This window comes from Sminthopsis crassicaudata, chromosome 3, assembly GCF_048593235.1.
Source record: "Sminthopsis crassicaudata isolate SCR6 chromosome 3, ASM4859323v1, whole genome shotgun sequence".
NCBI lineage: Eukaryota > Metazoa > Chordata > Mammalia > Dasyuromorphia > Dasyuridae > Sminthopsis > Sminthopsis crassicaudata.
The window spans coordinates 18,518,177-18,540,212 of NC_133619.1; the positions used below are offsets into that span (position 1 = coordinate 18,518,177).

At 39.4% G+C, this 22,036-nt stretch overlaps 1 long non-coding RNA gene across 1 annotated transcript; it reads right to left on the reverse strand.

Annotated features, from left to right (window-relative positions):
- Positions 1-263: 263 nt before the first annotated feature.
- Positions 264-17,041, reverse strand: LOC141564797 (uncharacterized). The gene is made up of 2 exons (XR_012488727.1): positions 16,922-17,041; positions 264-1,850 (listed from the first exon to the last, which is right to left on the reverse strand). It is a non-coding gene; the product is annotated as an uncharacterized LOC141564797 (long non-coding RNA).
- Positions 17,042-22,036: the final 4,995 nt, after the last annotated feature.

The window sequence follows — 22,036 nt, forward strand, 5'->3', positions numbered from 1 at the left end:
CAAGCCTCTCTGTATTTCTCCTTATATCTAAAGTTTTAAGTAAATATTGACTTACATACACTGTACTTATGCAGGTCACAGAGACATAGAAATAATAAAAAATAGAGAAAAAGAATTTAAACATTCCTGTAAGTTCTTCACTTTATCTCTCCATTCCACACAAACCCCACAAAATCTTCATAATGAGATCTGATCTTAAAGTGGAAAGAGCTGCTTTGGCCTGTAGTGGGTCTTCCTTACTGAAGGTCTAGCAAAAGCTTGAAGTGTTTCTTTTTTCTTTTTTTTTTTTTAATTTTATTAATTTTTTTTCCCCTTAGAGATGATTCTTATTCAAGTTGTTGCTGCTACTGTTGCCCCGTTTTTCACTTGTGTTCAACTCTGTGATCCCATTTGGGATTTTCTTGACAAAAATTCCAGAATGGTTTGCCATTTCCCTCTCCAATTCATTTGAAAATAAGGAAACTGAGGCAAGCTGGGTTAAGTGACTTGCCCAGGGTCACAGAGCTAGTAAGTGTCTGAGGCTGTATTTGAATTCAAGAGGATGAGTCTTCCTCCAGTGCTCTACCCACTACCAAACCTAGCTGCCCATGAATTCACTAAATGACCTTTAAAATCCCCTCCACCTTTAAGATTATGGGATTCAAACATCATAGGAGCCTAAACGCTTCTGCATCTAAAGACTTTCAGTCTTCTGTACTATTTCTGGTCTATCATAGAAACTTGATAAATATTCAAATCAAGCACTCTGCCAGTGATTTTTTTCCCCTCCCAGTTGGGCACAGCAGGTGCCCTCTCTATTCAGGAGGATGATAACTACAGCAAGGCTGATACCTTTTTCCCCACCTCAGCAGCCAGTAGGAAAGAAAGCCTATTAATAACAGATCTTGTCATCTGTTGTTGGCAACTCAATTAATGGACTGAAAAAAAAATCCTTTCTGTATTTGCAAGGACGCTTCAGGCCATTAATATTATTTTTCCCAGACCCTGTCTCCTCATAAACCTCCCAGTCTCTGTCTATTTTTTATTGTTGAAATGCCCAGTGGGTACTTGGAGATGTAGATTCATTGCTGCTACTCATTCTGTCTCTCTTAAAGCAACCTGGGAAGCGAAAGACACCAATAGAACACAGCTTGTCAGTCCCAGATCTTTCCTGATAAAATAAAGCAGGGCAGGGGAGATATAAAAGGACGAGAATCCAGTCTCGGAGATTGCCCAGTGGTTCTGCTGAGTCGGTCTTTTTGTGTCATTTATCAGCAGAATGACCAAGGGTGGGAGGACTGAGGAACAGCTTCCCACTGTTTCCTAGGCTGGGGGTGTGGGGCTGCTGTAGGCCGAGGAGGACATTTTCTTGTATTAGACTCACAGATTCTCAGGGTCGGAAGGACCTTCCAGGCTAGCTCATTATTTGTGGGCTCTGTTGACTTAAAATGACTTATTTCACAATAATCCAAGATCATTGTGGGTAGTGACTGTCATCTCTTTCTTTCTATGTGCAGCCTCCAGCACTTTCAGTCAAGCTGGAATTATTTATTAAGCTGTGGCTACCAAAAAAGGGGGGTTGGGATGGGGTGGGGAATAGCTCCCTGCCCCCAGAAGCTCACATTTTCATGGGGGAGACAACATGTAAGTAAATATGTGCATACATGTTACATACAGTGGAAAGGGACAGTCATCTCTGGGATCAGGCTGGAGCAGGGGCGGTAGAGGGGGTTGAGCCTTCTGCCAAAGGTGAAATTTGAGCTCAGTTCCAAAGGAAGGCAAGAAACCAGGTTGAAGAGAGGGAGTCCTTGTCACAGAATAGGGGCTTAACGTTCACTCCATTGAATTGAATTCATCTCAATGTCTTTATGCTTTAAAAAAAAAAAAGTTTGCACATTATTCATGTATTCTTACTAAGTCAGTAGCTCATTTAAGGACAAGAATATTCCTTTTTCTTTTTTTATTGTACAAGAATAACAAATATTGAGTGATCGATCTAGAATCCTTTTGAATTATTATTTTTCAATAGTCATCAGCAAAAAGAACTTGAAGAGGATGTTTTAAAAAAAACTGGTTTATTTGCTCATTAAATAAAAGTATAAAAACACACATAAAACACTAACACCTATTGAACACAATCTGGGAAAAAGCTCTTTGTGTTATTTCAAACACACACACATTCACACCCAAATATACACACATCCCTAGTCACATACAATCACATACACATACATTTACACACACACACACACAAACACACACACACACACACACAAACACACACACACACACACACACACACACACACATGGTCTAATCAATCAGGTGGAAAACAATCTGACATAGCTACCCAAACATGTAATCAGGAGGCAGGATGCTCTCAGCCTGATTGCAAGCAAAAACACTTGCGATTTTTAACCTTCTCTCCATCTATAGATGTATAGGAGCCCTGCAACAGTTGATCATATGGGATTCGTGCATTCGGAAATTAAGAAACAATCTTAATGATTCTGAATTCGGGCTCTGTGAGGTTGTGAATACTTCTACTATTTAATTAATGGGGTCCTTCACTATAATTACCATTTCCCCACTTCTCTTGCCAGATCTTAAAGGATAATAGGAGAATAGATTTTGAGATTATCCAGTCCAGTGGTTCTTTACTGTTTTGGGTAATGGTTTTGTGAGGGATGTAGAAGACCCTTAGCCAAAATGACTACTCAGAGATCACTCAGTAGAAGGCAGAAAAGTTGTTTATTGAAAACCTCCAGAGGATGAGCCGTCCCATCACGAGAGAAGAAAGAGAAAGCTCTAAAGAAGTAATAAAGCTACGCGGCGTTTATACAAGAGATTCCATCTCAAGTAAGAGAGCATTGAGAAGGGGAGGGGGAGGCATCCAATTGGTTGTTGCTATTTAGAGAGATTGGAATGCAAGGTTTCTGTTTCAAAGGATTACATCATAAATTGGGGAGCATTGAGAAATAGGTGCCTAGGGCAGCTACTTGGAGCAGTGTATAGAGCACTAGCCTTGAATTCAGGAGGACTTGAGTTCAAATTTGGTCTCAGACACTTAACACTTCCTAGCTGTGTGACCCTGGGCAAGTCACTTAACCCCAGCCTCAAAAAAAAAAAAAAAAAAAAAAAAAAAGAGAAATAGGTGCTCTCTCCCCTAATTGAATGTTGTACATGGGTGCCAAAGGCAGATTAGAACAGAATGCTTTGTTTCCCTGATTCTGAGAGGAATCATCAGTCAGACCTTCAAACTTCAGATTACTGAGCTGAAAGCATTTAATAATCTAAATATTGATAACATCGAACAAGGATAAATGTCATCATTTCTGGTCAAGTAAATATATCTAAAGTTTTAAGTAAATATTGGCTTGCACACATCATCACAGAGACAGAAATTTTTTAAACATTCCTGTAAGTTCTTCACCTTATCTCTTCATTCCACACAATTTCACTAATTGATTTGCCTTATGTCATATAACTAGTAATTACTGTCCCAACGTAATTTTGAATAGTAATCTCAATATTATTGCTAGAAAGGTTTTAAGGATATTAGGGTAGGTATTAAGATATTAGGTTATTGATCATTGATATTACTAGAACACTCCGGATCGTGGCTCATGATCAATAGTGTTAGACAAATACTCCATAGTCTCTTAGAGACTACTTCTAGAAAGTTGGGAAATCAGGGGAGAGGAGGAAAAGGAGAAATGAGGCTGTACTCTGGAGACCTGACACGTCTAGACTATTCAAAGCTACTACTGATGGATCGATTTGTCTCCTTCCATGTTTACTTCAAACTACCTTCCAAGGGAGGGATTGTTTCATTTTTTATTTTGTGTCCCCAGCACCTAGTACAGTGCCTGGCACATAAGAGATGATTAATAAGTGTTTTTTGACTGTTGTTTGTGTTGACCTGAGACTAAGATGATAGTAGTACTTTCATGACAAAATATAAATAAATAAAACCCAGTAATTTCAGGAATATAACCTGTAAATAAGTAATTGTTTTGAGTTTTCTTTAAAATTTAACTTGAGTGGCAGCTAGATGGCACAGTGGATAGAGCACCAGCCCTGAAGTCAGGAGGACCTGAGTTCAAATCTGACCTCAGACACTTCCTAGCTGTGTGACCCTGGGCAAGTCACTTAACCCCAATTGCCTCATTCAAAAAAAAACAATTAACTTGAAGTGAGTGGAAATTCTTGGTTTCATTTAGAATTGCATTTTTATCGAAATACTTCCTTTTATATTTTTCAAAACAAATAAAATTTTAGAAAGAACAGAAACAATAGAGTTTATAGTGTATTTGGATGTTTAGGAATAATTTGTTCTGTTAAGGGGAAAAGTAGAGACTTACAAAAGTGCTGAAAGTTCTGAAGGCTTTCAACGGTTGAGGATGCTGTGCTACTGTTTATATATGGTATCTAATTTGCAGTCAGTGGTTACATTTCCCTTTCTCTCAGGAGAGAAAGTTAGACTTCCCAGCTCTCCTTTGTTCTAATAGTATAATCTTGACCAAACCACTTAATTTCTCCAGGTCTCAGTTTCCTCATCTCAGTCCTCATGGACTAATTGGTATTTAGCTCTCAATCATTGATCCTAGGATTTCTCTGAGTCATTAGCAGTTCTCTCTTGTGCTTGTTCTCTTGGTTTAGAGTAGTAACTTTCTGCTTTCACTCAAGTCAGGGTGAACCAGTGAGGGGTCCCACAATCACAGGCTCTCAGAGCTGGAAGGAACCTCATGAGCTATTGCCTAAACATAACTTTTCCTCTAGAATTTTCCTGACAAGTGGCCACCCAGTCCAGTTTTTTTGTCTGATTCACATAACACCATCTTGTACTCAAGAATAGCATGAGATTTTTTTCAAATGTTGTGTTAATATCTAGGTAAATCAATCACATTCCTCCAAACTAAGAGTTTAGTAACCGTGTAGGGAAAAAAAGAAAATCAGGTTATTCTGGCATGACTTGTTCTTGAAGAAACAATGTGGGATCTGAAGGTTCCTTTATAATGGTTTTCCACCCTACTTCTCTCTTCTCTCTCTCTCTCCCTCTCCCTCCCTTCTTGCTTCCTCCTTCTCCCTCCTCTCTTTCTCTCTGTTTTCTGGTGAGACACAGTTAAGTGTCACACAGCTAATAAATATCAAGCATCTGAGGTCACATTTGAATTCAGGTCCTCCTGACTTTAAGGCTGGTGCTCTCCACTGTGCCATCCAGCTGCCTCTTTAATGGCCCCTTTAACAATATGTTCCAAAAATTTGCCATAATCAAAAGTCAAGTTTGTTGGTCTCTATACTTTATAAACTTCACTTTCTTGTCTTTAAAAACAAATTGGAGCTGTGTGACCCTGGGCAAGTCACTTAATCCCAGCCTCAGAGAAAAACAAACAAACAAACAAAAAACAAATTGGAATAATGTTTGTCCCTTCCCTTTGGTCTCTTATACTCCTTGATCTTCTATTCTATAATCTCCTCACTTTGTCTTCAGCTTCAATTCCTTTTTAGACATTTATACAGTGTTCTTTCCAGTACAAAATTATCCCCCTGGGAAAATAGAACAAAAGTAGCAACTGAAAACTGTCTTTATCATTGTCTACAAGACCACTATGCTATTCTAAGTGAGCTTCGCCCTTTTTTTAATCATCCTTTTGTTTAAAAAAAAAAAAAAGGTTCCTTTTCTTTTGCTTTCATCAGAAGCTCCAGTTTATTCTCAAAATTAACTTGCTTGACCCTATTTTTACAGAGCCATGTGACTCACTTGAATTCACTATTAGCTGCCCCGACAGCCATTTCTTTAAATGCAATTTTCCCATCTGAGTTAGTCAATGACTTCCCTACACAGCCAGATCATTCTCTCCCTTCCTATCCCCTCTGAATTATTTGTTTTAGCAAGATGAAAATTTTATTCTCAAAACTTCATTCCCTCTTGGATCCATTTCTCCTATATAATTTAATGAGTTTCTACCTGCCCTTTCTCTGAACTCTGAAATCTGCTCTCCCAAAGTCAAGGGTGCCTGATAGTCATAACTGACTCTCTCCATCTTTGTTATGAATTCCAAGCTGAAGTGGTCATTTCCTTCAAAGATTTCAAATGAGTTTACATTAGCAAATATTTCCTTTGTGTTGGTCAAAGTCAGCCCTGGAATAATGGTTTTCCTAACATTTCTTTCATCTTTTGCAAAATGAAATTTAAGGTGTATATCAGATGCTCTACTTTGGCAGAGAGGAGGAGAGAGATGGAAATGGAGAGAGAGAGAGAGAGAGAGAGAGAGAGAGAGAGAGAGAGAGAGAGAGAGAGAGAGAGAGAGAGAGAGAGAGAAGAAAAGTAAAGGAAGGGAAGAGAGACACAGGAGAAAGAGAGAATTTTATGCCAACTTGTATGAAGAACTCAATAGCCCTAGGGGAAAACTAGAAACAAGGAAAATTTAAAGCTTCTTGCAGACTTCTTGGCGGGGGCTGACATGAAACACTGAATTGCTTACCTCAAAGCTCTATTCAAGTGCCACTTCCTATGTATTTGATGCCTTTATCCTCAGCTGCTAACATCTCCCATGAATACCTTGCATTCACTTTGTGTGTGTAATCGATATATACACATATATGTGTAGGTATAAATACAGATATACATATATTTTAATATGTATATTCATGGTTCTCCTCACCAAATATGATCTCTTTGAGATCAGAGACTGCTTCATTTTGTCTTTGTGTCTATGGCACCTGGCGTGTTCCCTGGCTCCCTGGGAATAAATGCTTGATTGATTGAGCCTGTTTTCAGCTGACACATGGGCGATGTAAGCATTATCTGCATTTTACAGAGAAGGAAACTGAGGTTGGGCACTGTTGTTACTTGAGCATAATCACATAATTAGTAAACATCTGAATTGGGCTACAAACTCAGTTCTCTTGACTTCAAGCCTAGCAATGTATGTGTGTACAGCATAGATGTGTGTATATGTATGTATGTGTATATATATGTTTGTGCTATACACATTACACAGTACACATATGCTGACATGTGTACATGCTTGCAGGTGTACCACATATGCACCTATATATTCACATACATGAGTAGATGCACTCATACATGCATGTATATATCATGCATGCAAATTACATAACATATATTCAACCAATTTAGAAATTTTATAATATTTTTCATTAATTTTTATTATTTTCCTCATTAATTCTGTAAAATTGAGTAAAATGAAGGTAAGGCTGGACATGCAGGAGACCAGTTAGCTGAATTAAGGCCCAAAGGTAGTAGAAAAGATCAGAAAAACATGATTCAGGTCATTAGGGAAACAGAAGCCACATGAAGACAGACTGAACAGATCAGGATTCAGTTTGATAAGTGCGGCTGGAGAACGGATTTTCCATGATTTTAACGGACACTTACTGAAGCTGTTCTCATTCCTTGACTCTTGCAGAACCCTAAGTGTGTAAGATCATAGATGTAGAGCTGGAAGGGATCTTTAGTTAGTGCCTTTAGGTTACAAATGAGTAAACTGAGGCTGAGAAGTCAAGTGACTTACCTCAAAATCACAAAACTTGGATTCAAACTCAAGTCCTGTAACTCCAAATCTAGCAGACTTTTCGTGGTCTCTCCAAATTTTAGGAAGTCTTTTATGGGGGAACATCTTGTGTTCTCTATGCCCATCCCTAAAGGTTTCAATTCTGGATTTTGAAGCAGAAAGTCTCAATCTGGCCTCTGGCATCTGTTAGCTGGATGATAGTGGACATGAAGTCACCTGGATCTCTGTGACCTGTTTGCTCACTCCAAATCCAGGAAGCCCTTTGAACCATTGACCTGTGGTAGATCTACTTCTTTGTACAAATTGTTTTTAGTGACTCATTCTTCTTCCTTTTTAACAGAAGAAAGCAGCTAAGTCTGCCACCTTCTTATAGCTAATCCTCATTCCCCACCCAATTCTAACACCCCACCTTCATACCAAAAGGAGAGGGGGGCATGAGCTATTCTCTGGGACTCAGGTGGCATTCATTCATTGTCTCACTTGCCTTTGTGGGTCCTTTTATATCCTTTTTAAAAAATCATTATATAAATCTTTCACTTTTCTTTTGTATTCCCAACACTTAGCACAGTGCTTGGCACATAGGAGATCATTATAATCTCTAAAGTCTTTTAGGACTTTTTGATTCTATGATATCCTGCTTAAAAGAAGCCTTACTATATTTCTCTAGACTTGGAACAGAAGAAAGCTGCTTAAATTTGCTCATCCTCCCTAGAGAAGATGAGAAGATGAGATATAAAAAATTAAACTGACTCGCCTTATCTCCCTTGAAATGCATTACAAGTTATAAAGGAGCAAGTGATCTCTCAGTCTAAAATAGCCAGATTTAAAGACTTTTGAGCAGCATGAAATGGGAGGCAATATGATTAATGGAAGGAATGTTGGACCTGTTTTTCTTTCTTTCTTTCTTTCTTTTTTTTTTTTTTCCTGAGGCTGGGGTTAAGTGACTTGCCCAGGGTCACACAACTAGGAAGTGTTAAGTGTCTGAGACCAGATTTGAACTTAGGTCCTCCTAAATTCAAGGCTGGTGCTCTATCCACTGCGCCACCTAGCTGCCCTTGGATCTGTTTTTCAAAAGATTTGGGTTCAAATTCTGTAACTCAGATTTATGTCTCCTGGTCTCCCTTTCCTCATCTGTAGAAGACTCAAAAGCTTCTGCAATCCCTTCTACCTCTAAATCTATAATCTATGACCAGATAACTGATAAAGAAAGGACAAACTGTTTCTTTTGGCTTGAAATCACCAATTACAATTTACAAATCACCAATTACAATTACAGAGTCTCTGAGAAATAACAAATATGTTGGAGAACAAATCTCCAAATCTGGAATAGTTTAGAAAGGAATTTATTAAGTCATTTTGGTGGAGGAGAAGGAGTCAAAAAAGTGAATGGAAACTCTGGGTGGTTTACTTTCCATGGAGTATTTTAACAAGACTACCTGCACACACACTGCCAGAGGGATTAACTTGAATATGAGGTAGATTGAGAAGGATACCAGTAAATATAATTCGATAAAACTTGGGCAAAGCCAAAACACCAAGGTTTGTGGACCTAAAACACTGACCCAGGACTTGGGAGAAGGAACTCAAAGTCATTTGTAGCCATCTCTGGCATTCATGGAGAGTCACTGAGGTGAGGGCAACATTCTGGGGTCTAATAATCTCTAATAACATAAAATTAGGTTTAAACAGTATTATAATGAATAAATTTTCTAAAAGATATGTTATTTTTCATATTATGTATTTGGAAGGAATAACAATAGCTGCAAACTTTTAGGAGTGTCATAGTCTTGTGGCTCCAAGTTCCTGGGGACAATCAGGAAGATTTCTCATCATGCATTAGCTCACACCCGGAAAACTGGCTGAGTGCTGTACAAATATCTCATTTGATCTCTATGACGGCCTTGGGAGGGAGGCGCTGTGATTGTTCCCACGTTACAGTTGAGGAAACTCAAGTTAACGAGATTGGGTCTTTTTTAGGGTCCCATGGCTGATGGGCCTGAGACTGGATTTGAACTTGCCTTGCCAGCTCCAAACCCATCACTCTATTAACCGCAGCATGCTGTCTCTCTAGACACATTGGCTGCCAAGTCCTTTCCTCTAGGTATTCTAAGAGTAATGGAGTAGGAGGGATAGAATGCTAGGCTTGGAGCCAGAAAAACTTGGGTTGCGGAGGCTGACTTGTATGGGCGAGCAGACAAGTCACTGACAAGTCACTTCCTTAAGTTCACCTTCTTGACTTGGAAAACAGGATGGTAAAAGCACCTATTACCAAGGGGTTATTGTGAGTATCAAGAGAGATAATGCTTGTAAACATTGAATCACTAAATAAGGGTCTTTTCCATGATCCTCATCATTCTCTTCATCCTTTATATCTTCCTCTTCCTCTGGCCAATGCTTCAGCTTTGGCGATTGATTGACAAAGCTTAGGATCATTATATTTTTCTTGGAGAATTTGTATTAGCAGGACTGTGTGTGCATCTAAAGGTATTTATTTGCAATGAATGGCCCTTCCTGAAGATGAGATTCAACACTTTGACTTTATAGTACATTGTTGCCAACATACAACTTTCTTAACACTGTTGCAGAACAGCAGTAACTGTGGCAAGAGCTTCTGATTTTTAAACTGTGGAAATTCAGACAAATTAAAATTTAGATGGACCAAAAAAAGGAATAGATAAAAGAAAAAGCATTTGTTCAATGCATGCACTTGGCTCAGTGCTTGAGATACAAATCAAGAAGAAAGCCCATGCCTACCTTCGACACTGGACAATTTTAATAGAGGAAATTAATACTGAGAAGGGAGTTCGAGTCAGAAAAAGGAGAAAGGGCCAGAATGCAGGCATTGGTTTGAAGATGGCCTAGCAAAATGTGGAGGATTTCTTAGCAGGATATTGTAATAGCTCCTGAAGACCACCTCCTGAGTCTGGGAAATGTTGAAATCTGTTTGGGAGCATGAAGCACTTGTATCAGCAAAATCATGACTCCTCAAAGCATCAAAAGCTAAATAATTTGGATTTTATGGTTCTGGTTTTGTTTTGTTTTGTTTTGTTTTTGGAATATTGCATATTTTGCTTTTTGTGTTGTTTTGATTATCTTTGTTATAATACATATATATTACATATTTACATAATATACATACATATATATACAGAGAGAGAGAGAGAGAGAATGAGAAAGAGAGAGAGAATGAGAGAGAGAGAAAAACAGAGAAAGAGAGAGAGAGAGAGAGAAAGAGAGAGAGAGAGAGAGAAGAGAGAGAGAGAGAGAGAGAGAGAGAGAGAGAGAGAGAGAGAGAGAGAGAGAGAGAGAGAGAGAGAGAGAGAGAGAGAAATTGTGCAACTGGTGAATTTGGCTAATGCTTTTCTAAGAAACGAACCCACATGATTCAGAGCCAGATGCACTGAATGACTTTCTTTCTGAATTCTGTAAACCAGAAATTGGATTTTTTGTGTTGCCAAATGTTTTAAACTCTTTTGCTTTGGTTGTGGGAACCTGGACTCATCTAAATTATAAATTGCTGCCTCTCTGACTATTTAGCCTTAAGAGAAAGGCTGAAGAATTATTAAGAGTTGATCTGTTAACTAAGTTTTCTTTTGAGAGTTTCAAACACTTTAACCAGGTGGTCTTGAAGAGGGGACGCTAGAACTCTGAAAATCTTTGAAGGAGAAAATCTCCTTTGACTCTCCCTCAGTAAGGGACACTGCCCCAAGTCTTTTTCCTTTAAATGAATTTAAGTTTTGACTGCTTGAGGGAGGGAATGAAGAGGGAACCCCAAAACTCTGAAAAATCCTTAAAGGAGGAAACCTTCTTCAACTCTGCCTCCGGGAGGAGACTCCACCCCAGGCACAAACAGTTTCACCTTTATTATCTGGGTGGGGATGGCTCAGTCCTGAAACCCAGTGAATTCAATTCAAATTCTAATCCGGGCTGGAACCTAGCCAGGAACCAACCTGGGACTCCATCCATGGGCCCCTTCAGCTTGTAGCCAGAGCCCCCTATTATAAAAGAGCCAGACTGGAGCCCTCTCTTGGCAGAGGTTCCAAACATCCCAGCACAATGCCTGGCACCCCAAAAGCCTCTGCCTGCTGGAATTTCCAGTGCCCTTTTCTCTTTACCTAACCTTTACCTCTTTCTAACTAGACTTGAACCTTACTTTTAATCCCCATAATAAATCTCTTTTATCAATCTAAACCTCCTCAGTCTTGCATAAATAAAAACTCATATGCTCATAACTCAACTGTCAGCTAGGGTCACTATAGTACATAGAGCACTGGATCTGGAATCAGGAAGATCTGAGTTAAAATTCAGCCTCACAAACTTGTTAATTTGTATGACCTTTGGGTATTTAAACTCTTTCTGCCTGAGTTTTCTGGGAAAACAAAAATGAAGATATCTAAATGTTATTACAGGGCACTGATGCCTCAAACTCCCCGGTGTCCCTGCAATGTCATTCCCTAAGACCTGCCTCTCCATGCCCCCTCAGCCATCAAAGGATGACCACGCCCCCAACGCATCTCCCCTCCTCAGAACTCTGATGTCCCTCTGACCACCAGCTCTTCTTTGTGTCCCTCCCTAAACCTTAGCCCTTCTAGACCTATTGTGTTCTCTCCCGGCATGCCTTTGCTCTGTCTCTCATTTTTTTTCTCTCTTTCCTTTTCCCCTTTTTTCTTGCTGCCTCTGTCTCTTTCCATCCATGCTTCACTCTTCTTTCTCTCTGTCTCTGTCTCTTTCTCTGTTTGTTTCTCATTTCTCTCTCTTTCCTTTCCTCCCTCCCTCTCCCTTTCTCTGTCTCTCTGTGTCTGTCTCTTTTTCTCTGTCTTTCTGTCTGTTTCTTTGTCTGCATCTGTTTCTGCCTCTGTGTCTCTTCCCTTCCATTTCTCTCTCCTTTCCTCTTTCTTCTTCTCTTCCTCTCCTTCCCTACATCTCCTTTTCCTTCTTCCTCTCTCCTTTTCCTCTCCCTCTCCTCCCTGTTTCTGTCCTTCTCTCTCCTCCCCTTCCTTACTGTCCCTCCTTGTCTCTCTCTATCTCTATCTCTCTCTATTACTGTCTCTTTCTCCCCCCCCCCATTTTCCTCCCTTCCTTTCCCTCTCCCTTCCTCTCCTTTTCCTTCTCCCTTTCCCTTTCTTTCTCCCTTTCCCTCTTTCTCTTTCTTTCCCTCTCCTTCCCTCCCTCCCTCCTTCCCTCTCTCTTGCTCTTCCTCCCTCCTCTCCCCTCAATCCACATATCTTTCTTCAGAAGAATGTAAACTTCTGGAGGGCAGAGATTTTTAATCTTTGTTTCTCCAGCACACAGCACTGTGGCTTGCCCATAATAATTGATTTATAAGTAGACTGAATTCACTTGAAACCAAATCATTTACCACAGACTACAAGGAATAAAGGAAGAATTATTGAGTTCAATAACATGTAAAACATATTCTCCACATTTGTTCCTCGTCATAGATTCTCTGTCTTATAAAGGTTGATTCTCGTGCTTGACATTAAAATATTACTACTTTAGGCTTTGCAGTGAACAGTGTTTTCTTTGTGCCCGGTTAAGAAAAAGCCTTCAAAGAGAAACTAATCAATGGTCATATTTTTCTGCAGACAAATTCTGGCTCAAATTATAGGCCTGCAAGATTAAGAACATAGGATTTGGGCTTTCCTATTAAGGTCAGCCGAGCACTAGAATTCTATACATTTTAATCAAACCTCCAGTGGCTAATTCTCTCGTAAGGAGCAGGAGGCTCAATTGTGCTTGTAAATTTTTTATACAGTCTTCCAGTAATTGTCCTCTTTCCATCCATCAATATAAAATTAACCCCCGGATTACTGAAAATGGAGGAGAAAATGTAAAGCACGTGGCCCATCCATTTTTAATAGAGTAGGTAATGAATGTATAGTGCTCCAGGGAATGACTCTGGCTTTTTCTTTGTAAAATTTATGAGATAAATTTTAAAAGAGTGAAACCAACTCTGTCTCCTTCTTGTGCTGAAACATTGAGGTTACCTGGGAGAGGGACTGATAAACACCAGGCATAAATTGCACGGTTGTGCCCATAACTTGCCAGTCCAGTTGGGCTGTGTTTATAATGGAAGTGGCCCAAAATTTCTTTCTGTTTATTTAATTTGGATGATGTCATTTGTATTCTCTTTTCATTTATTATTGTTGAGGGTTTTTTTTTTTTTTTTAGTTACATTCTTTATGATCTCAATGGAGTTTTTTTTTGGCAAAAATAGTGGTGTGGTTTGCCATTTCCTTCTCCAGGGTCCCCAGTTTATAGCTGAGGAAACTGGGGCAAACAGAGTCAGAAAGCTAGTGTTTATAAGTTCCAGCCTTCTTAACTCCCAAACCAGTGCTCTATCCAATGAGCCACCCAGCTATCCTCCAGTACAGTAGATAGAACTTGAATATTTGTATAATGTTCAGTATGCTTAATTGGCCCTAGTTATGTGATTTTCAAATAACTAGATAACATTTTGAGGACAGGAATAAAAGGAGGGATTGGGGATATTGTTTTCTTGTGTGCTTCCTGATGCAAAGGGATGGCCCAGAGATGGAATTGGAGCTCCCAAGTTGCAAGTGAGAGGAAGCCCCTTGAGGTAGAAATGTGGTTTACTGTTTGGACATGTATACATATATTGTATTTAACTTATACTTTAACATATTTAACATGTATTAGTCAACCTGCCATCTGGGGGAAGGGGTGGAGGGAAGCAGGGGAAAAGTTGGAGCAAAAGGTTTTGCAATAGTCAATGCTGAAAAATTAGCCATGCACATATCTTGTAAATAAAAAGCTATTTTAAAAAAAGGAAGAAGAAATGTGTTTTACTGGGAATTTGGGTGCAATTCTAGCCTAACGCCCACTATCTACAACCACTTAACTCCTCAAGGCTTCAGTTCCCTTATTTGTAAAGGAAGATGGTTTGACTATATTTTTAAGTTTCACTTCTGCTCTAAATCTATGTTCTCTGTCAGATGAAAGAGAATGGAAGGTGGTTTTTGGAGAGTTTTACATGAGGAAAAACTGGAGAGGGGTCCCAATGATATAAAGTATCTGGCATTGAACAAGGAAAGATAGACGACAGGGCTATAAGTTGGAGAAGTGATAGTAATATTAGGAAAGGAAGAAAGAAAGAATGAAACAGTAAAAAACAAACAAACAAACCAACCAATCAACAAACAAACAAAACAAACCATGCAAGACAGTTCAGAAGGTATTCCAAAAAAGCAAAGCCGTGTTAATATTACTGAGTTCCATTTAATATATGATTTAAAAATAAAAAAGACAGGTAGGTGTAGTGGAGATTTACCATTTCATAAATGACCCTCTTTTTTTGCACTTTCCAGATTTGTTGTTTGTCAAATTTATAATGTTAAAAAGAAAAAAAAAAATAGGATAATAATATAATTTTAACATAATGGGGTTTGGATGCATACCAGGACCATTTAAAAAGTGTTTTCCACGTGGATGATGCAAGGGGACTTCTTCACAAGTCTGGAGGAAAAAGACATACAGTATTGACCACCTCAGAGGTGGGAGTACCCTGATTTCCATTGGGAAACTAGAACTAGTAGTATCTTTAGAAGCCATAGCTTTGTATCCGTTGAAGAGGCTTTTGCTAAATTCCTATCTGAGGGTCAATAAGGGAGAAGATCCCAGGGTCTTCCTTTTTTTTTTTTTTTTCTTTTTAAAAATAATAATAGCTTTTTTTTTTTTTCAAAATACAAGCAAAGATAATTTTTAACATTCACCCTTGCAAAACTTGCCTTTGCACCCTTGCAAAAAAAGAGTCTCTTTTTCCCCCTCCTGAGAGGCCATATGGCACTAAGAAACACACCTTTTTGTTCATTCTTTCCTTTTCTAGATGCAAGGATTGAGTCTCCCATCTGTCCCAGGGAGATCTAGCCATTGGGAGGAAATCCAAGCTGGATATTATTACTCTATTCTCTCTCTCTTTTTTGTTTTTTTGTTTTTTTTCCCTGAGGCTGGGGTTAAGTGACTTGCCCAAGGTCACACAGCTAGGAATTGTTAAGTGTCTGAGACCAGATTTGAACTGGGGTCCTCCTGAACTCAAGGCTGGTGCTCTATCCACTGAGCCACCTAGCTGCCCCCAGGCTGGATATTATAATGAAGTCAGCAGTCAGGTCCCAAGGACCAGCAATTCCAGGACTCCATTCAGCCCAATGGAAGTAGGTAGGTTTGGCTTTGGATTTGAACTGAGTAGGACCAATGTTGCATGGGAACTGAGTTAAATGAGGAGCCTAATCTACTCCTCCCTTTCCCAGGCTGAGAAGGTTTAGGGAAAATGTATTTGCTTTCTCCATTTCTTTGAACTAAACATCCATTTATAAAAGCCAATCTGCAGCTAAGTAGTTGATTAGAACTGGGTGCTGTCCAATGACCTCCTGAAATGGAGAAAATATCCTAGATGGGTTCTTGAGCCAATGGCAAAGGAAAATGCTTCTTTAACCCCCTGAGGTCCTTGAATAATATTGAGATTGAGGCAGGGAGGTTTATCTCCCCACTCTAGTCTAGGCTCTCTTATTAGTCAGTAAGGGAGTCAGCAAGCATTCACAAAGTCCATACTATGAGCCAAGAAGTGAATAAGGGATTGTAAAAACAAAACAAAACAAAAACAAAAACAAAAAACCCAAACAACAAATCCATACTTTGTTTTTTGGATTTCAAGATCTGCCATCTGAACCCACGATAACTCTTTGCAAGGTAGCAATAAGATAATTTGATCTCTAACCCAATTTCCCTCACCGCTCTGGATGATTCTGCTCCCCAAATTATTAGTAAGTGAGCCTCACCATGTTTTGACTTGGGGAATAAAGGCTCAAAAAAATAAATGATGTTAGAAAGTAACTTTAACTGGATTTTAATAACTCTAGTGAAATAAAGATGAATAGGCTAATAAATTGGTTTTTTAAAGGTTCATAGTGGGCATGAGCCAGCTTTTTAATGCATTGCAAATGATGAAATACATGGTAGTGTAAAAATGTGATTGGAGAAAAATGTCTGACTGAGGAAGAAAAAAGGGATGGGCCAGTTGTGCAGAAAACCACGGGGAAATCCAGTTCCTTTGGTATCTGCTGAGAACTCACCACATCGAAAGGCAGCTTATTTTGCCTTCAGAGAATTCAGCTGTTACAAAGGTTTTCTATATGAAATCTAAATTTTCTCCTTTGCAACTTCCATTCACTGCCCTGGGTTTTATTCCCTCTGGGACCCCACAGAACGAATATAATCCCTTTTCTTTTTCTTTCTTTTTTTTTTTTTTTCTTTGATTTTTTTTTCTTTTTCTTTTTAAACGAACAAGTATTTATATTCTTTGCCTTCCATCCCCACTTAATTCAAAAGAAAAAAAGAAAATTCTCATTGTCTAGTCAAACAAAATAGATTCCCATTTTGTTCACCTGGTTCTTTTCCCCACATTCTGCAAATGCTTGAAGATGGTTATCTTCTCTCTCCTTGTCTCGCTCTCAGATCTGCTCTCTGGGTTAAATATACCCTATTCCTTCAAATGATCTTTACATGATCTGCCTTCCAGGCTTTTCTTGGGGTGTGTTGGAGCCGGCTTAAACCAGCCGGGGTTAAGAGTAAGCATTTATACCTTGGGAAACTACTGAGCTGCCTATTTCTCTTTTGCTGTTTGTGTACTAGACATATTGAACATAAAGATGTGGCCAGAATTCTTTTCTCCCTCAGAAAAGTAGTTGTTAAATATTTACCAGCACACCATTGTTTCACCATCTTGATTAACCTTCCTCTGAACCCTTGACACTGAACTGTGTCAGTGATTTTCCCAAACTGGCACCAAGAACTGAAACAATGCCCTAGATGAGGTTTAGCAAGGACAGGACAGCTGGACCATTGCCCCCCTATTTCTGAAGACCATGCCCCTCTCAATGGAGTCCAAGATCATGTCAGCTTCTTTTGCCTAATACATCCCTCTTCCAGGAAACAACATACACACTCAACACGGGCGTAGAAATCTAAATTTCCCTGCAGGAAAGTAGCAAGAGAATGGGATACAGGAAGGGGGGAAGCTGATAGATGAAAGGACATATTAAGGGAGGGAGTAGTCAGTAGCAAAACAATTTTGAGGAGGGACAGGATGAAAGGAGAGAGAGGGAATAGAATAAATGGGGAAGAAAATACAGTCAGCAATAATAATTGTAAAAAGAATTATGAAGCTATTATATCCCACTTCTGGAAACTTATACTGATTGAGATGTTCACCAGCACCAACACCCCCTCCCTACCCAGATCTTCAGAATCAATTGCTGTCCAAAGAAGCTTCCCCATGTCATCTTGTACTTGTGAAGTTGACTTCTGGAACCAACCTGTCAGATGTTGCATTTATTGTATTGAATTTGTACTCTCTAAAAATCACTTGGCCTTTCATGAGGTTATGAGGTTAGCAATGCTTCCCTGCTGTGCCTTCATGTTTGGAAGGCCTTTCACTAAAGTCCCTTGCAAGTTCAGAGGTGACTCTGGATTTTAAAGTCACTAGAGCTCCAGTTCTGGAAGTATCTATTCAATGGGAAGGCTGCTACTGATTGAGAATCAGCCCTAAGAAAATGTAGAAGTGCAGTGCTAGTGTAATGCCGGAGAAACTGAGGCAAGAGAAATTAGAGAGTATTTAATAATTTATTTGAAAGGGAGAGATTTACTGAGACCAAATGGATCCATGGTTTGGTCCCAGGGCTGAAGGAGACTAACATCTCCAAGAATCCAGCCAACAATCAGAGTTCTCAATGACCTATATACACATGTGGCTCAGACTCAGGTCATGCAAACAGTAACAGTCTGAGGCAGAATTTGAACTCAGATCTTCCCGACTTTGTCTGGCACCCCTTAGCTGTTTGGAAAGATCTGAAGAAAATCTCCAGATCCTGAATGATACATTTCCAGTGTGTGGAACTCTTTCTTTCCTGTTTCTTCTTGATTAAACAAAACAAATAAAAGTAAATATGGAGGGGCAGCTAGGTGGCGCAGTGGATAGAGCACCAGCCTTGAATTCTGGAGGACCCGAGTTCAAATCTGGTCTCAGACACTTGACACTTCCTAGCTGTGTGACCCTGGGCAAGTCACTTAACCTCAAAGCCCATCTGGAAACAAAGCCCATCTGGGCCTGCGTTGTCCCTGAAGAAGGGTGTTTCTCAAGTTTCTGACAGAATCAAGCTCTGCTGGCATGGCTACTCTGGCTTATTCTTTCCATTTCTGTAGTGGAAATTTTCTTTTCGGTAAATTAGTAAGCAACAATGCTCCTGTATCATCAGGTGTCTCATTGGGCTTCTCATTCATCTCAACAAATGAACCACGTTTTCCAGGAAAAACTTGCCCCTGCCCTTCCCTTGTATTCCTCTGGGTGTTCAGCATTCCGCATTAGCAGGCTACTATTTAATGAGGTACAAAAAATAATAAATAAAAAGATGCAAAGGTAGACAGGTCATCTGTTAAATGAAGATCGCTCATTTATCACAGGCTCTTGTTGGAGCCTGGGGCTCCCGGATCAGCAGGGCTGAGCATTCATCACCATTGCTTCAACTATGTCAGCGATTTAGAGCATCCCAAACAAATGTGTCTTACTTTTCACCTCTACCCTCTCCACTTACTCAAGGTTGATTACTTCATCCAGCAGGACTCCTGACAAAGGGATATAAAGCATGTCTCTGTTGTCTCTTGCCGATAAGCTCCAAGTGCATGATAGCCGAAGAGGGATGAGAATGGGACAGCTTCAGAACTGTTGGGGAGAAGGAAAAAGTGACATCTTAATCATTATCTTCTCCCCAATGATTCACTCCTCGCTGTGCTTGGGATGGCAGTTCTCCTCAAAGCTGCCATTCTGGTGTCCATTTGTTCCTGGATATTTAGAGCAGGAGAATGGTGTGCCCTGTGTTGTGGGTGGGGAAATATGGTGGCTCAGTGGATAGAGGGCTCTGCCTGGAGTCAGGAAGATCTGAATTCAAATCTAGCCTCAGATACTTCCCAGATGCCGGAGCCTGGGCAACTAACTTAACCCTCAGTCATTCCTGACTCTGTTGACTTATTGCTGCTTGCTAGAATTAGGGTTAGGGTTAGAGTCAGGAGGCATTTAGGGGTTAAGTTGGGAGTTGGGGGCATTAGGGTTATAAAAACCAAGTTTGCCTCAGTTTTCTCATGGGTAAAATGAGCTGAAGAAGGAAATGCACTCCAGTATCTTTGTCAAGAAATCCCCAAATGAAGAGTTAGACATGACTGAACAAGAAAGTGTATCCCCAGTGTTGCAATATAATGTGTTGTAAGTGGATCTGACAGGCAAGATTTATGAAGTTCTACATTTTGATCTGGACAGTAGACACCCTGGGGCAGCTAGATGGTGCAGTGGAGGGAGCACCACCCCTGAATTCAGGAGGACTGGAGTTCAAATCCGCCCTCTGACACTTAACACTTCCTAGCTGTGTGACCCTGGGCAAGTCACTTAACCCCAGCCTCAGGGGGGGAAAAATGTTATGAAAGTAGACACCCAGTGGGTTCATCTCTCAATGAAAGAAAGTTCTCAGAAAAAATTTTGCTGAGTGCAACGGGAATCCATGGCTTCCTTCAAGATAGCCTTTTCCTGGTCCTGCCAATTGGCAGTGTTTTTCTATCCATTTTCTATCCACCTACTTTGTCTTGTATATACCTACACTTGTATATGATGGAATGTATATCCTATGAGATTGTAGACTCCCTAAACGCAGGGGCTTTGGTTCATTGTATCCCTGATGCTAAGTATAGTGCTTTGAAGTAACAATCGATTACTCAATGTTTATTGAAATGTTTTTTTGACAACATTTCCCAGTATCACAATTAATCACACAGTTAATCAAAAGAAATTAATTTGGCACATAGTAGAAACTCAATAAATGCTTATTGATCATCTAAGAAAAATAGCACATGCCTCCTTCTGCACTTATAATTAACCTTCTCTGCTGAAAAGAGGGATGTTTCATCTTGTTTCCTGATGTTTTTTCTTTACATATTTTTTTGTGATCATCATATATATTATTCTCTTCCATCTGCCTATTTCACTCTCCAACCTTTGATGCTTTCTGATGCTTTCTGGATTCTTCATATTATTTTCTCATGAGCCAACAATATTCATAGAATACAATTTGTTTAGCTGTTTCCCATCCCCATCAAGAGGGTACTTCGTTTAGAATTTCTTGTTTCCAGAAAGAATTCTTTGTTGCTATGAATATTTTACTATATAGGGGAGCTTTCTTTTTATATTTGATCTTGTCCTATAGTTCAGCAGTGAATATTAGGTTCTAGGGTATGAACAGCTGAGCGCACCATCTCTTAAACAGTTACATATTATTTTCCAGAATGGGCGCTGTCATTGGCATATTAGTGAAGTCTGTCAGAATAGGTCTCCTCTGAACTTTGAAGGAAGCTATAAATTCTCCAAAACGTCCCTCCTATCCCCAACTTAGGCAGATGGAGTCATGACTTGCTATGACTCAAGATATTCATCACTTAGTATCTGGTCTTTCTGAGTGGGAGCCTCTAAAAACTTAGCTGATCTTCCTAGGAAAATACTACCTTTGGTGGACTATACTCAAAGCCCTTCTAGCATCTTAGAATCTTTCAGAACTTAGGCTTCATTTAAAAAATCCTGGGCCCTTCCGGACCATAAGGAGGCCAGTTGAATTAGGTGGATTTTAAGGGATGATGTTAATAATAAAGAATTAATTTCATGTAACTCCTGGCAGGGAGAGGACTGGAAGCCTTTTGCACAAAGAAAAACAAATTCCACATAGGGATAGTCTCTTGTCACTTTCCCACATCCTTTCCTGTTCTGATCTTTATTTAAGACTGAGTTTTATATAATTAAATGGTCTAGTGCATAGAGTGCTGGACTTAGAGACATGAAGGAAATAAGCACCTAATCTGTAACTGTTTTGTGTCAGGCTCTTTACAATCATCTCATTTGGTCCCCACAACAACTCTGGGAGGTAGGTGCTATTATTATTCCCATTTCACATAGAAGGAAACTGAGTCACACAAAGGTTTAGTGACTTTCCCAGAATCACAGAGTTAGTGATGGAGCTGGATTTGAATTGAGGTCTTCATGATTCTAAACCCAATATACTACCTACTTCACTTGACAAGAAGAACTGAATTTAAATGTCTCAGACATTCTGTTTATGTGATCCTGGACAATTTGCAGTCTTTCCTTTTTAGGAATAACAATATCAAATTTTCCACAGGGTTGTTAAGAATATTAAAAGAAATAACATATATGTATATATAAAATGTTTTAGAAATCTAAAAATCCTAAGTTCTAACTATTTTTCTTAGTCAATAAGCATGTATTGAGTGCCTACTATATGTCAGACCTTCTACAAAGTTCTGGGGATACAAAGAGGAATTAAAGTGAGCCATTCCCTCAAGGAGCTCACAATCTAAGGGAAAAATAACAAGCAAACAGCTATGTACAAATAAGTCATATGCAGGATGAATGGGAAGTAATCAATAAACAGAAGGCACAAGAATTAATA